The 13,335-nt window shown below is 39.6% G+C and overlaps 1 protein-coding gene across 1 annotated transcript in view; it reads right to left on the bottom strand.

The window, feature by feature from the left end:
- IL1RAPL1 (interleukin 1 receptor accessory protein like 1) overlaps positions 1-13,084 on the bottom strand; it is a 1,385,688-nt gene extending 1,372,604 nt beyond the window's left edge. Inside the window, exon 1 of the mRNA XM_050776674.1 lies at positions 12,140-13,084. The gene's annotated coding sequence lies outside the window, so the exon portion shown is untranslated. The remainder of the gene's footprint in view (positions 1-12,139) is intronic.
- Positions 13,085-13,335: the final 251 nt, after the last annotated feature.

The following is a 13,335-nucleotide window of genomic DNA, read 5'->3' as shown; positions in this document are numbered from 1 at the left end:
CCGAATCAGAAACCTCAGGGCTAGGTGAGTGAGTTTTCACAACAGCTAGACTGTGAGACTTGTTCTTTCACCTGAATCCTAAGGACGATGTACATAACATTTAGTTTGTGCCTAAGTAAATCGCATTTTTTCTCATTTTATCTTCAACGTTTGGTCATTTTCCAGCTTACTACATCTTCCAATATAGAGTGATCAGATAAAGTATGGGGAAACAAAACTATACTTATTCATTTCTTTTCTTCCATTTATTAGAAGCATAAAGTATTTGATAAGAAAAATAATTTAAACTAAACTAGCATGGGTTTTTTTTATTACTAGGAGGCTCACTTTCTAATTTCCATCTACAATTCAAAATTGTTACAATTATTGGTAGTTAGCAAAAGAGTTCACACTTGTTAGAAATAAATCCTATTATCTTATCATTGGATGTACATTCTACTCTAAAGCAATATTCTTCTTCCATATGACCTTACTATAAAACCAGTTTGAAATTTATATTTCCACCTTGCCATTACATTATATAAAGCACTTTCCTTTTTTCTTTTTTCCCAGTTGCTTCCTTCAACTTCTTTCTTCCAGATGAATTGTCACTTTAGAGTCACTTTGCTGTTGCCATCACAGTAAAGAAATAAACTTTAAACATTATCCAATGTAGTCATTAAAGAGTTACATTTGGCTGGGCACGGTGGCTCAAGCCTGTAATCCCAGCACTTTGGGAAGCCGATGCGGGCGGATCACGAGGTCAGGAGATCGGGACCATCCTGGCTAACACGGTGAAACCCCGTCTCTACTAAAAAAAGTACAAAAAATTAGCCAGACGTGGTGGCAGGCGGTGGGCGCCTGTAGTCCCAGCTACTCGGGAGGCTGAGGCAGGAGAATGGCGGAAACCCGGGAGGCGGAGCTTGCAGTGAGCAGAGATAGTGCCACTGCACTCTAGCCTGGGCGACTGAGCGAGACTCCATCTCAAAAAAAAAAAAAGAGTTACACTTAAACATTGTTTACACTTAGCATTGTTGCTACAGTGTGTGGCAACTTTCTAACACTACCAAGTAAAGATAATTTGAATGTATCAGCCCCATTACAGAAGCTTGCCTTCTGCTTGAAAAAATAAAAACTAATGTTAAATTCTGGCTTCTGTATTTGTCTAGCACTGGTAGCAGTGGTGTGTTTGTTAGTTTATTTATTTATTTATTTATTTATTTATTTGAGGCAGAGTTTCACTCTTGCTGCCCAGGCTTGAATACAATGGTATGATCTTGGCTCATTGCAGCCTCTGCCTCCCAGGTCCAAGAAATTCTCCTGCCTCAGCCTCCTAAGTAGCTGGGATTACAGACATGTGCCATCATGCTCAGCTAATTTTGTATTTTTAGTAGAGATGGGGTTTCACCATGCTTGTCAGGCTGGTCTCAAACTCCTGACCTCAGATCTCCCAAAGTGCTGGGATTACAGGCATGAGCCATCACATCCGGCGGTTTATTCTTTGAAAGGAAAAAAGAAAGAGGAAAATGAAGGGAGCTAGTGATGGCTGTTTGAGGCCTGCAGTTCTAAATGAGAAAATTGGAATAAGCGTGAAACTCAGGAGTCACTGGGAAATTCGCACAACTTGAAATCAATGGTAACCTGGAGATACACACTCTTAATTCATTCCCCTTCTTCCTAAAGCATAAATCTGAGCAGGTCATGCAATGTTCTGTTTTCCTTAAGCTCATGCAATACCATTCCATTGGCTCCTGCTTGCCAGACATGGAGGCTCAGGGCTCCAGCCTTATCTTCTTACATTTCATATGATATACCCCCTTCTCTGGGGAAACAAGAACATTGGATCTTCCTTAACCATGCTCCATTTGGTCCTACTTACAATATATTTATTTTTTATCTCCCCTCTATTTAGAAGGTCCTATCTCCATACCCATGTTAACTCCTTCAAAGTCCAATACAAACGCTGCCTCCTTTAGCAGACCTTGCCTAATCCCTCTGCATGCATGTGTTCTGAACCTTTCTTGAGCCTGTAGCACACTTGGCACCTCTCTTAGAAGTATGTATGGTAGACTATCTTGAATTATAATTACAGGTGGCCCTCCATATCTGTGGATCCAAGCAACCATGGATCAGGAATATTTTTTGAAAACGACTTAAAAAGAACAATAAAATATTTAAAAATAATACAAATAAAAATACAATGTAACAACTATTTACATAGCATTTACATTGTATTAGGTATAAGTAATCTTCAGATGATTTAAAGTATACAGGAGGTTGTACATAGGTCATATGCAAATACGATGCCATTTTATATTAGGGACTTGAGCATCTGTGGATTTTGGTGTCCACAAGGGGTCCTGGAACCAGTTTCCCACGGATACCAAGGGATGTTGGTATATGTGATTTTGTTTAGTAGTCATGTCCCTGACTAAACCATTTTTGGGCCCAGACACATGACATCAGTCATCTCTGTATCCTTTGCAGTCCCTCTTGCATCCCCTTACACAGTGAAGGGACTTAAATACCTATGATAGAGGTGGAAGGAAGGGGGAGGAAAGGAAGAAGAAGGGGAGGGAGGGAGGGAAGGAAGGAAGGGAGGGAGGGAGGGGGGGAAAGGAAGAAGAAGGGGAGGGAGGGAGGGAAGGAAGGAAGGGAGGGAGGGAGGGGAAAGGAAGAAGAAGGGGAGGGAGAGAAGGAAGGGAGGGAGGGAGGGGAAAGGAAGAAGAAGGGGCTGGAGGGAGGGAAGGAAGGAAGGAAGGGAGGGAGGGAGGGGAAAGGAAGAAGAAGGGGCTGGAGGGAGGGAAGGAAGGAAGGAAGGGAGGGAGGGAGGGAGGGAGGGGAAAGGAAGAAGAAGGGGCTGGAGGGAAGGAAGGAATGAAGGAAGGAAGGGAGGGAGGGAGGGGAAAGGAAGAAGAAGGGGCTGGAGGGAGGGAAGGAAGGAAGGGAGGGAGGGAGGGGAAAGGAAGAAGAAGGGGCTGGAGGGAGGGAAGGAAGGAAGGGAGGGAGGGAGGGGAAAGGAAGAAGAAGGGGCTGGAGGGAGGGAAGGAAGGAAGGAAGGGAGGGAGCGAGGGAGGGGAAAGGAAGAAGAAGGGGCTGGAGGGAAGGAAGGAAGGAAGGGAGGGAGGGAGGGAGGGAGGGGAAAGTAAGAAGAAGGGGCTGGAGGGAGGGAAGGAAGGAAGGGAGGGAGGGAAAGGAAGAAGAAGGGGCTGGAGGGAAGGAAGGAAGGGAGGGAGGAGGGGGAAAGGAAGAAGAAGGGGCTGGAGGGAGGGAAGGAAGGAAGGGAGGGAGGGAGGGGAAAAAAGAAGAAGAAGGGGCTGGAGGGAAGGAAGGAAGGAAGGGAGGGAGGGAGGGAGGGAGGGAGGGAGGGAGGGGAAAGGAAGAAGAAGGGGCTGGAGGGAAGGAAGGAAGGAAGGGAGGGAGGGAGGGAGGGAGGGAGGGGAAAGGAAGAAGAAGGCGCTGGAGGGAAGGAAGGAAGGAAGGGAGGGAGGGAGGGGAAAGGAAGAAGAAGGGGCTGGAGGGAGGGAAGGAAGGAAGGGAGGCAGGGAGGGAGGGGAAAGGAAGAGGAAGGGGCTGGAGGGAAGGAAGGAAGGAAGGAAGGAAGGGAGGGAGGGAGGGAGGAAGACAGGCAGGTGATTTCTTCTCCTTCAGTCCATTTGTAGGTTTCAAACTACCTAATATTAATTATCTCTCCTTTATATTACTCAATTTTCCTTTTTTTACTTTTTTAAATCAGAAGCTTTTGTCTCCATGTATAATGTAGCATGAGTTTTGGAGAACACAGATCTAAAACTGACCTGTTATCCCTAAGCGTTTAAGCATTTGCTTGTGTAATGATATACTGATGACCTACTATATGCTGTGCACAATGTTGGGCCCTGGAAATACAAGGCTGGCAGGCACTTGCCTACTGGAGCTAAGCTAAACCATTCACTCACTGAGAAAAGCATACCTACTGACATAAGCGGCTTGCTCTGTGGCTGTGTTATTAAGGGCCCTGTAGGAGAACCCCGACAAGAAAAAACAGCAGAGTCAAAAACCCCTAGAGACCCCTTGAATGCATTTACTCTGCACACTGTGGAGCTGGGTGCCTCTTGAGTACAATTCAGGAGTTCTGTCATGGTGAGAACAATTAGGAGCTTTAATAGGAGTATTCAAAAACCAAACACTGAGAGCTACCAGATCCATTTGTTATATTCAAATTTTCTCCCTTGGCCACATGAAGCTTTGTTTACACAAAATACTTGATACCATTCTAACTCTCTCAGTTTTTCCATTTTTACCACTGTATTTAGCTCTCCTGGATGTGTCTCTTCTGAAATAAAGTTGGCAGAGAGGTTGTAAGCATCATAGTGTTCATAGCCAGCGTCATTTCTTCATACAGGTATGCTACCAGCTCCCTACCCAGTAACTCTAGAGGGCACTGCAGGATTCAATCTGAACAAAAGTATGTCCTCCATAGCCCTGTCTCCACCTTATTATCTAAAATGCAGTCCATTCGAGCTATTTTTCAGAGTCAGAAAAAAGTTAATGGCATCTTTTCTAGAAATGTCACTATTATAATACAAAGGGATAAAGCCTGTTATTCCAAACTTTCCTCTTTAGCATATTAACAATGATTCATTTGTCAAACATTTCAACAAAAATCATGTATGTGTGTGGATACACATATTAACGCAGTCATGAGGATATGAGGATACACACACACACCCATAAGCTGTATCTTGTTCATTTAGTGGTAGTTATATGATTCTAGCTTGGCAAACCTGATAAAATATTACTGTCTTCATTATTCCAAAATTGGTTCATTATTGTTTATGTAAGCAGACTGATCCTGTTGAAGAAATGAAATATGAAATTTAATATCGTCAAAGTGGGATAAAGTATAGATAGAAGATATTTTGATAGGATCCCTTAGTGGAATCCCTTGGAAGCAAGAAGGTAGCATGCAACACTGAGACAAAGATGGCCAGGGATGTTCAGGAAAGTCCAGAAAAAGGAGAGGCTCCAAAGAAGAGCAATTCCCTGCAGGTGGAAAGATACAAAGCTAATGGGAAAAAGGACAGTATGGAAGAGACAAGAAGACCCACCAGTGACCTATGTTCTCAACTCTCCTTTGTATTGTGTCTCCAGGGATCAAATGAGGTCGAAAATCAGGTGTACATACAGGAAAAATAAAGTCTACAGATTCTGAGTGCAGAAGTCAGATGACTGATCACAAGTCGATAAAGTAAGCTAGAGGCCAAAGGATTCGATATGCCAACATTAGCTGTACTCATAAAAAATAATGCTGTATGCCAGGACATATTGCTATATAACTAAAATACCCAGCAGGGCTTATATCAAGGAACTAAAACCATGCATCATGAGACAGCCAACAAATTGGAAGATCTTGGAAACTTCACTTCATTCCTCTGGTTCACAATTTCCTTGTTTAAAATCACATGATGGGGCATCCTTTACTCCTATACTGCATATAATTCTATTAGGTTTTTATGAGATTTTGATCACCTTTGGCTTTATTTATAATAATTCATTTTTATTTCGGCTACAATAAAAACAATGCTTATTTTATTTTTTAAAAAAAGCAATTATTTTCCAAAATCAACCAATTTTAAATTACAACTATTGAATCCTAAAACTCGAATAGGAATATTTTGGAACTTGAAATGTACATCCTTAGGAAATTATATACTGTAAGTCCATCTATACTGAAATTCAACCCCTTTGATCCACAAACCACTACCATATGCACTTGCCTTCCATCTTCTCTGTAAGATGAACATGATTAATTTGTATATATAATGCAAGTATTTTGCCTCTAGACATATGGACCTTTTGTTACTCCAAGGACTCTAGAATCTATATAAACACCGAACTTTCTATGTAGCTAGAATAAACAATGCATTTCAAAGATATAAGTAGACCCTGTTGCGACTATACATAAATTCACTTTTAAAGAGTTATTATATTCATAATAATTTACTATTATTATCATGCATTTTCTCAATTAATGGATACTGAAAGTATAACTATGATTAAGTGGACTTCCAGGGAATGTTTTTAATTAAAAAGGGAACTTTGCACCAGAAGATGATGAAGATCGCTATACTCAGTCACACATATTAATCTAAAACATCGATAAGGTAACTCACTTTGATTAGGTCATAAGAAGATAAACTACTATGAATAATTTTATGATTATCCATATGCTGATGTATTATAATTATAATTCAAATAAAGTATAAGATACCTAATAAACATTGAAAGAGTAAAAGTCTATAACTGGCCGGGCGCGGTGGCTCAAGCCTGTAATCCCAGCACTTTGGGAGGCCGAGATGGGCGGATCACGAGGTCAGGAGATCGAGACCATCCTGGCTAACACAGTGAAACCCCGTCTCTACTAAAAAATACAAAAAACTAGCCGGGCGAGGTGGCGGGCGCCTGTAGTCCCAGCTACTCGGGAGGCTGAGGCAGGAGAATGGCGTAAACCTGGGAGGCAGAGCTTGCAGTGAGCTGAGATTCAGCCACTGCACTCCAGCCCGGGCGACAGAGCAAGACTCCCTCTCAAAAAAAAAAAAAAGTCTATAATTATATGATTATAATCCACAATCCATTTCATTTTTTCAGTGAGTCCAAATTCTACACACAATATCCTGACGTAGTGTTACAACGTACAATCTAGTTTAACTCTTCAGTTTATCTTCATAGATGTGTAGCTCCTGTAAGAACAAAGTAGCTCATTTAGTGCCATTTATTGTATTTGATATATATGAACATAGTAACCATAACAAACCATTTGAATAGCTTGTGATGAAAAAGATTACTTTTAAGGTTGTGATTACTTTTAAGAAATGAGAAAGACCAAAATTTTCAGAAGTAAAATTTTCTTTTAGTTCTCTTTCTTTTCTTTCTCCCTTTGTTTTATTCACAGTTCAGTGCCTGGGATTTTGAGATCGTGTGATAAGAAAGCAACATCAAGCCACCTACTCATCCCTTCTCTGTACAGGAGTTTTAGAGTTTGGGCACCTGAATATTGTGTCTACACAAGGATACCAAAAAAGCATGTCAATTAAGGATCTTTCCTTGTAAACCAATGGTCAGGATAAGCATACTTAATGGATAAGTATGTCCATTGAGCCATGTGGTTGGACTGTAACAGAATGTTATATGCAGTATAAGACACTCCAGGGTGGCATTTTCTGGGTGAAAATTAAAAGCATATTTGTAAGGTGATTAGCTGAATTTGTCAAATAAACAGCCTGTCCACATTCATACAATATTCCTTCATAAATCTGCCAGAGCAAATCTAAAGTATTGCCATAAGACGTAAAGAATATGCATTTTTAATAGGAAACCAAGAAAATGCTTGCTATTAATAGGCATCAATGAAGTCAGATAAACATGCATAATGAAATTCATCTGAAACAAAAATATATTGGGAATCCTTGAAAAGAAAAGCAAGACACTGGGAAGTTACAAAGAGGAGGTTGCTCTACAACATGAAAATTCTTTATTTTAAGCCCAGGACTACTAAATTATTACAGGGTTAATTTTGCACTTTCCAATTCTACTTTAACCAAAATATAAAAACTAACTCTGTAACCTGATTATTCACTCACTGAAAAACATACATGGGAGCTCGTAACACTAAACTATCCTCTTTGCATATATGTAAATGTCATTATGTTAAGATACAAGAACATTAAAGAGATGCAGTTTTAGTAGTGACACATGGGGGATTGCCTCCCCCTAAAGAAAGTTAGTAATTATTACAACTAGAAAATTCCAAACAGACCAGGTATCTTTATATTCTTTTTTTCTCTATTATACTTGGTATTCAAATTCATTATGCTTTTGTTAACATACTGAGAGACAAGAGTCACTTTCTGGTCAATATACTCAATTTGAGAGGTAGCATCAAGTTGGAGTACATTTGTTTGTGTGTTCTTGGTAGCAGAAACAGAAACTCCTGAGTACTCAGAAGCATCTTTTTAAAAAGCAATCTGCATAAAACACTTTCACACATAAAACCCTTAGTTACCACTGTTTGAATGTTATTCAAAAGCAACTATTGTTTTAATTACTTAAGACAACTATATTCCCATATGAGTACTTCTGGAAAAAACTGAGTACTAAGTGAAAGTTAACCACCAAAGCTTTTAATTTGTCTTTGTTGGTTAATCACTGAACAATATTATGTACAGCTAACTGTAATTGCTACTAGAAAGCACCTATTCAGATTTATAATAAGGGTGTAAAAAACATGCACGGCTAAATTCGTAAGACTTAGGGGAATCCTTAATAATAATAACTCCATATATTTCTAAGGCATAGGATAGCGGTAAATACTTAGACACGTATTATCTCCTTTCTGTAGAGCAATATGCAACTATTTATTTTTTTTAAAATGATTCTCTGGAACACTGAGAAATCAAATGTGGTGTCAGAGGTCACAAGGCTAGTAACTGACAGAGCCGGAAGTACAGTTTCAAGCCCTCTGACTCAGCCCGGAATTCTACAATGCCTTGATGTCTCACAGAACTGGACTCTCCTCTTTGAGATTCCCGATACACCTAATGGAAATAGGGTTGGAATTTAATAATAAAAATGCTGATGCGACCTTAACTATAGCTGCCCAACCGGTACAATTATAATTATGCTTTATAACTTGAGCATCACCAGAAAACTTGCTACTTTTAAATCTCAATAATCAACACTTGTTTTGTTGCTACAAATTATATAGTCTGCTTTATAAAAACACAAGATTTGCCAAATACCAAATATCATATCTGTTGTAAGTCAAAGTATATCCCAAACATTTCAGTGTATAACAAATTCTGAAATATAAATCTTCAAAGTTCAACTGTTCTTTAAAATGTTTTATCTAATAGTCATTTTTAAAGTAATACTGATTTGTTCACATGTGTTGCAAACATAACAAAAATTCAATTTAAAATTTTCTCTAGTTTTAGGAATACTGTGATTACTTATCTGCTAAATCTCCTTACTTTGCTGAAGCAACTGGTCAGGAAACAAAACTGATAGCTCTGATATTCATAAATGGTATTTTTTTTTCCTAAATATTTTCTAACCTAACTACATGACTGTGGCTGACGAAATGGAAATAAAATAGAAAATAGATGTTATATTTTAAATTACCCACTGCCATCATGTTTAAATGCTTTCCTATTAGACAAAGCTTTTTATTATTGATTTGTAGGATACTTAAGAAAAATGCCATAACCTGCCTTAGTTACATAATCTTCTTCCTAAAGAAAGTGACAGCTTATAAAGTGCCATTAACATGATTGAAACTATCTTTCCTAATAGAAGTACATGCAGTCTTCAAGTAAGGAGTTAGCAATTACATATGTATATTTGCTTCACAACCAGTGTCTTTTTGTACAGAATCCTTTTCCATCCTTCTATTATTTCCATATCCTACTGAGCTTAGAAAACCTATGCCCTGCTTGATTATATATGTGTGGCTTACGTCAGAAAACAACTGAGGAAGTCATTTATGAAATATTGAAAGAAGGAGTACAGGAAAAATCATTACAGACTATATTTGTGCACATAGTTGGAAACCAACAGCCTGGAAGCAGCCGTTGTGTTACCCTGACCCCTGAAGGAAGGAATCAGGAGTTAACTTCACATTCAATTTCCTACACAATATGAATGCCAAACCTCCAAATCCACTGGTACAATACATCAATGTTTGTGCACGTCCTGCAGAAGTATGAAAGTCACCTCAAATATCAGACCTTAGAATTTCATTCCCCAATCCCACCGTTCTGACTCAGGGTAAGCAAATCTTTTCAAAGTTACTTAGAGGGTGTCTAGATTCTGCATCTTACTCCTTAGGACTGGAAGGAAATGGAATATGAGAAATAAAAGAAAAACAGAAAAAAATCATCTCATCTCCCTGATAGAAAAGTCATTTAGCCTTCTCTGTAAAATAAACGTAAAGAGAAATAGGAAATAGCACAACTAGATAATAAGATGATTCAATTGAACAGGCTTAGGATTTCAGAAGTTTCATTTTTTGTGAATATGTGATCTATTGAGGAGAAAACAGATCCTAAAACAGTAGAAGGCCAAAAGAACCTGATGTGTATCTTCTTTAAAAAAAAATCACAACTCCAGATAAAACATGAGGGAAAAATGACATTTTATTCTGCAGTATTCCCTCCTCTGCACAGTGAGCACAGTACATTTATCTCATCTCATGGTAAAAGTCTTTGGCGGCTGCAACCTGTCTTTTAAACCATTGAATAAGTGAAACTTGAACATAGATTGCTCTTTTTTTCTGAGATCTGTGTTAATAATGAATCCAATGCCATTTAATTTGTAATTCAACAGGGTACTGTTACCTTTGAATGCTTTTACTTCTCTTTTCCCAGAAGGTTAAAATGGCCCAGAAAGAGATTGTCATGGTTTAGATAAAGGGATAAAACACTCATTTCTGACACACTGTGGAAGCAATCATCATTTTTATGAGGGAACCACCAGGCTGAAATCTGCATCAAGCTCTACCAGGAAAAATGCAAGAAAGGACCCTAAATATTCCTTCTGTTCACAGTCTTCATTTCAATGAATTTAACTTTCCATTCAGTTGGGGTCATATATTTCAATCCTAGGGTAAAGAACTATGACCTTGGCTGGAATCATCAGTCCCCATTACTCAATGGGGCACTTCTGAAACATTGTGGACTCATTTTGACTCTCCACGGGTGTGGCTAAAATTGGTCCTGTCCAGCCCTAAAGCTTACATGATCTGATGTCCCTCTGAAACTCACTATGAGAAAACTCATGCTAAATTTGCCATAGAGATCAAGGTTTACAGGACCCTTGGAGCTAATCTCTCTCTGCCCTCCTCCTCTGTTAGCTGTTACAAGCCTTCAAAAGTTAACAGGGTGATGGAGCCTCTCTCTATACAATCATCTCATCTCACTATCGTTGACTGGAACTCGCTGATGTAATGAAGTTACATAATCACCGATTATGCACGACTTCCATCCATCTTCCTACATATCCACATATCTTCTCCCCTCCCCTTCCGATCAATCTACCAGGTGAGATTTATAACACATGTAAATGCTCCATTCTCTCATCACAGGCACTGAATATGGGACTTTAGCATTGCAGTACAGTGCACTGAACCACGTCATCAATATTGATTTCTTTATCCCATTTCCCAGGCAGAATATGCTTAAACATCTTTAGTGTTCTAGTCTCTAACTTTTTACCGAAAGGGTAAAATAGATGTAGCAGATAGGACACATCTTCAGCTTAAGGTTAGGGGAAGTATGAATTAATTGCCTGCATTTCCCAAGCTGGCTGCATTGCAATAAAAGGATGGTCTCCGCTTTCAGACCTTCGACTCCCCTGCACGTGGGTCTCAGCTTCACCTATTTAGGGTATTGGGTAAATAATTATATGATTGGGCAACTGAACTTGAGAAAGAAAGCACTATGGTGATATTTAAGATAATGTTGCCTTATTCTTCTCTATGTTAGCCATCATTTTTAGCTTTTTCTTTTCCTTTTTTCACGCTGAGTGATAATCCAGTAGATAAAAAAGTAGCCCACGGCAACTAATAATCTCCAGTAACCACAACCTAGAGAACAATTAACGATGATTATCACCTTAAAGTTTAAGAACTTGACAAGTGGGATGTCCCTGGTCCCATTGCGGCTGTGAAATGCAGCAGAATGCTGCACTGAGTTGAAAACATATTTCTTTTAATGCACAGAGAGTAGCTCGTTTCATTTTAAATGGGGTTCTTCACTAAGTGTTTCTTTTAGTGCCGCTACCCCTTCCAGAATGTAGGGGCTACAAATATTGCATCCAAACAAAGAGTGTCTTCCCAGAATTAATTCAAGACACTCTTCCATATCAAAATAATTGGGGGAGAGAGTGATACTTTGATTTTCAATTGCACTCAGAATATGGGCACACATACATACACACACACACACGCACGCACACACACATACATCAACACACCCAACTGCAGTTATTCCATTCAGTGCCAATAACGGCCACATCACAGCCATCAATGCGATGCAGCAATCATTCAAGTCACCCATTCCCATTACAAATGCCCAAGTTTGCTCATGCCACTGACGGGTTTGCATATATAAAATGACCTTACCCACAACAGTCTTCCAAATTATTCTCCTCTGGATATTAGTCGGTAAGGTAATTGCTGGTCATCACAATGCGTATTCAGAAAAATCCACGTTTTACTCCTGTGTTCTTTTTCTTGTTTTTGCTAGCAATTAATATTGTGAACAAGATTCCCATTCACAAATGCCAAGTTCACCATAAAAGCAGATAATTCCATACAGATCTTCCCTACAAGACTGTCTCCAGTTAGTTCTCAAAGTGCCCGATTGTTTGCTGAAGATACAATCCAGGTGCAGAGCAGGAAAAAAAAACAGACTAGGAGAAAAATGAAGAGGCAGATAGAAAAGGAGAGACTGAGAGAGGAGAGAGCAGAAAAAGAGGGGGGAAAATAAGAATAATTCTTTAAAAATAAGGAAGGAAAAAAGCCGATAAGTGAGAAGTCTGTGAGCTCTATGACAAGAATTGGAGTGTTGCTTGCAAATCTTCTGAATACATGCAGCCTTTCAAATCCTCCTGGTCCCCAAGTAAAATTTCCAGATCCGGGATGCAGCCATAAGAAAGAATCCTATGTATATTTCACAAGTATCCCGCAATAACAGATCCGACGGGGTTTTCCTTGTACAGTACTGCTATGTGAAAGCACACAACCCCTGCTGTTTGGGAAGGTGTCTCCTGGGTCCTAGCTCTCTTCAGCAGCCCCCAAAAATGATTTTTCAAAAAAGAGTGGGGGGGGTGGTGGGAAAAGCAGCTTTGCGTTTGCCTTGAATGATGCTAATCCTGAGCGAAAACGACAAGCAAAACACGAATAGCACGGGATCTCGATTAATAGCCACAATCCACTCAAAATATCCCAGGGAAGAAGGAGCGAAAACAAGAAAGAGAAACTGCAATGCATAAATGATTCCAGTGTTTCTACAAGATCGGTTCATTTGATTGAATGCATTCTCTGGTTTGCTGCAAGTCATAAAGAGGATAGTATTACTGCCACCCAATGGATATTTTAGTACTAGCCAATCCACAGACAGCCACCGCTTTGCGAGTTTTAGTTCTCAGAAGACCGAAGTGGAAGGAGGGTAGCCTGGGAATCTTTTGGAAAGGACCCGGGGAGGCCTCAAATAACGGAAGTCCGTCCTTCCAGGCAAAAGTGGACTGGCAAATTTGGATGCTTATACAGTCTTGCCTTAGCCACCTTAGAATTATGGTTCCATTTCTCTAGGAAGC

The sequence above is a fragment of the Macaca thibetana genome, chromosome X (genome assembly GCF_024542745.1).
Source record: "Macaca thibetana thibetana isolate TM-01 chromosome X, ASM2454274v1, whole genome shotgun sequence".
NCBI classification, from domain to species: Eukaryota; Metazoa; Chordata; class Mammalia; order Primates; family Cercopithecidae; genus Macaca; species Macaca thibetana.
This window is presented reverse-complemented; position numbering and strand designations above follow the sequence as displayed.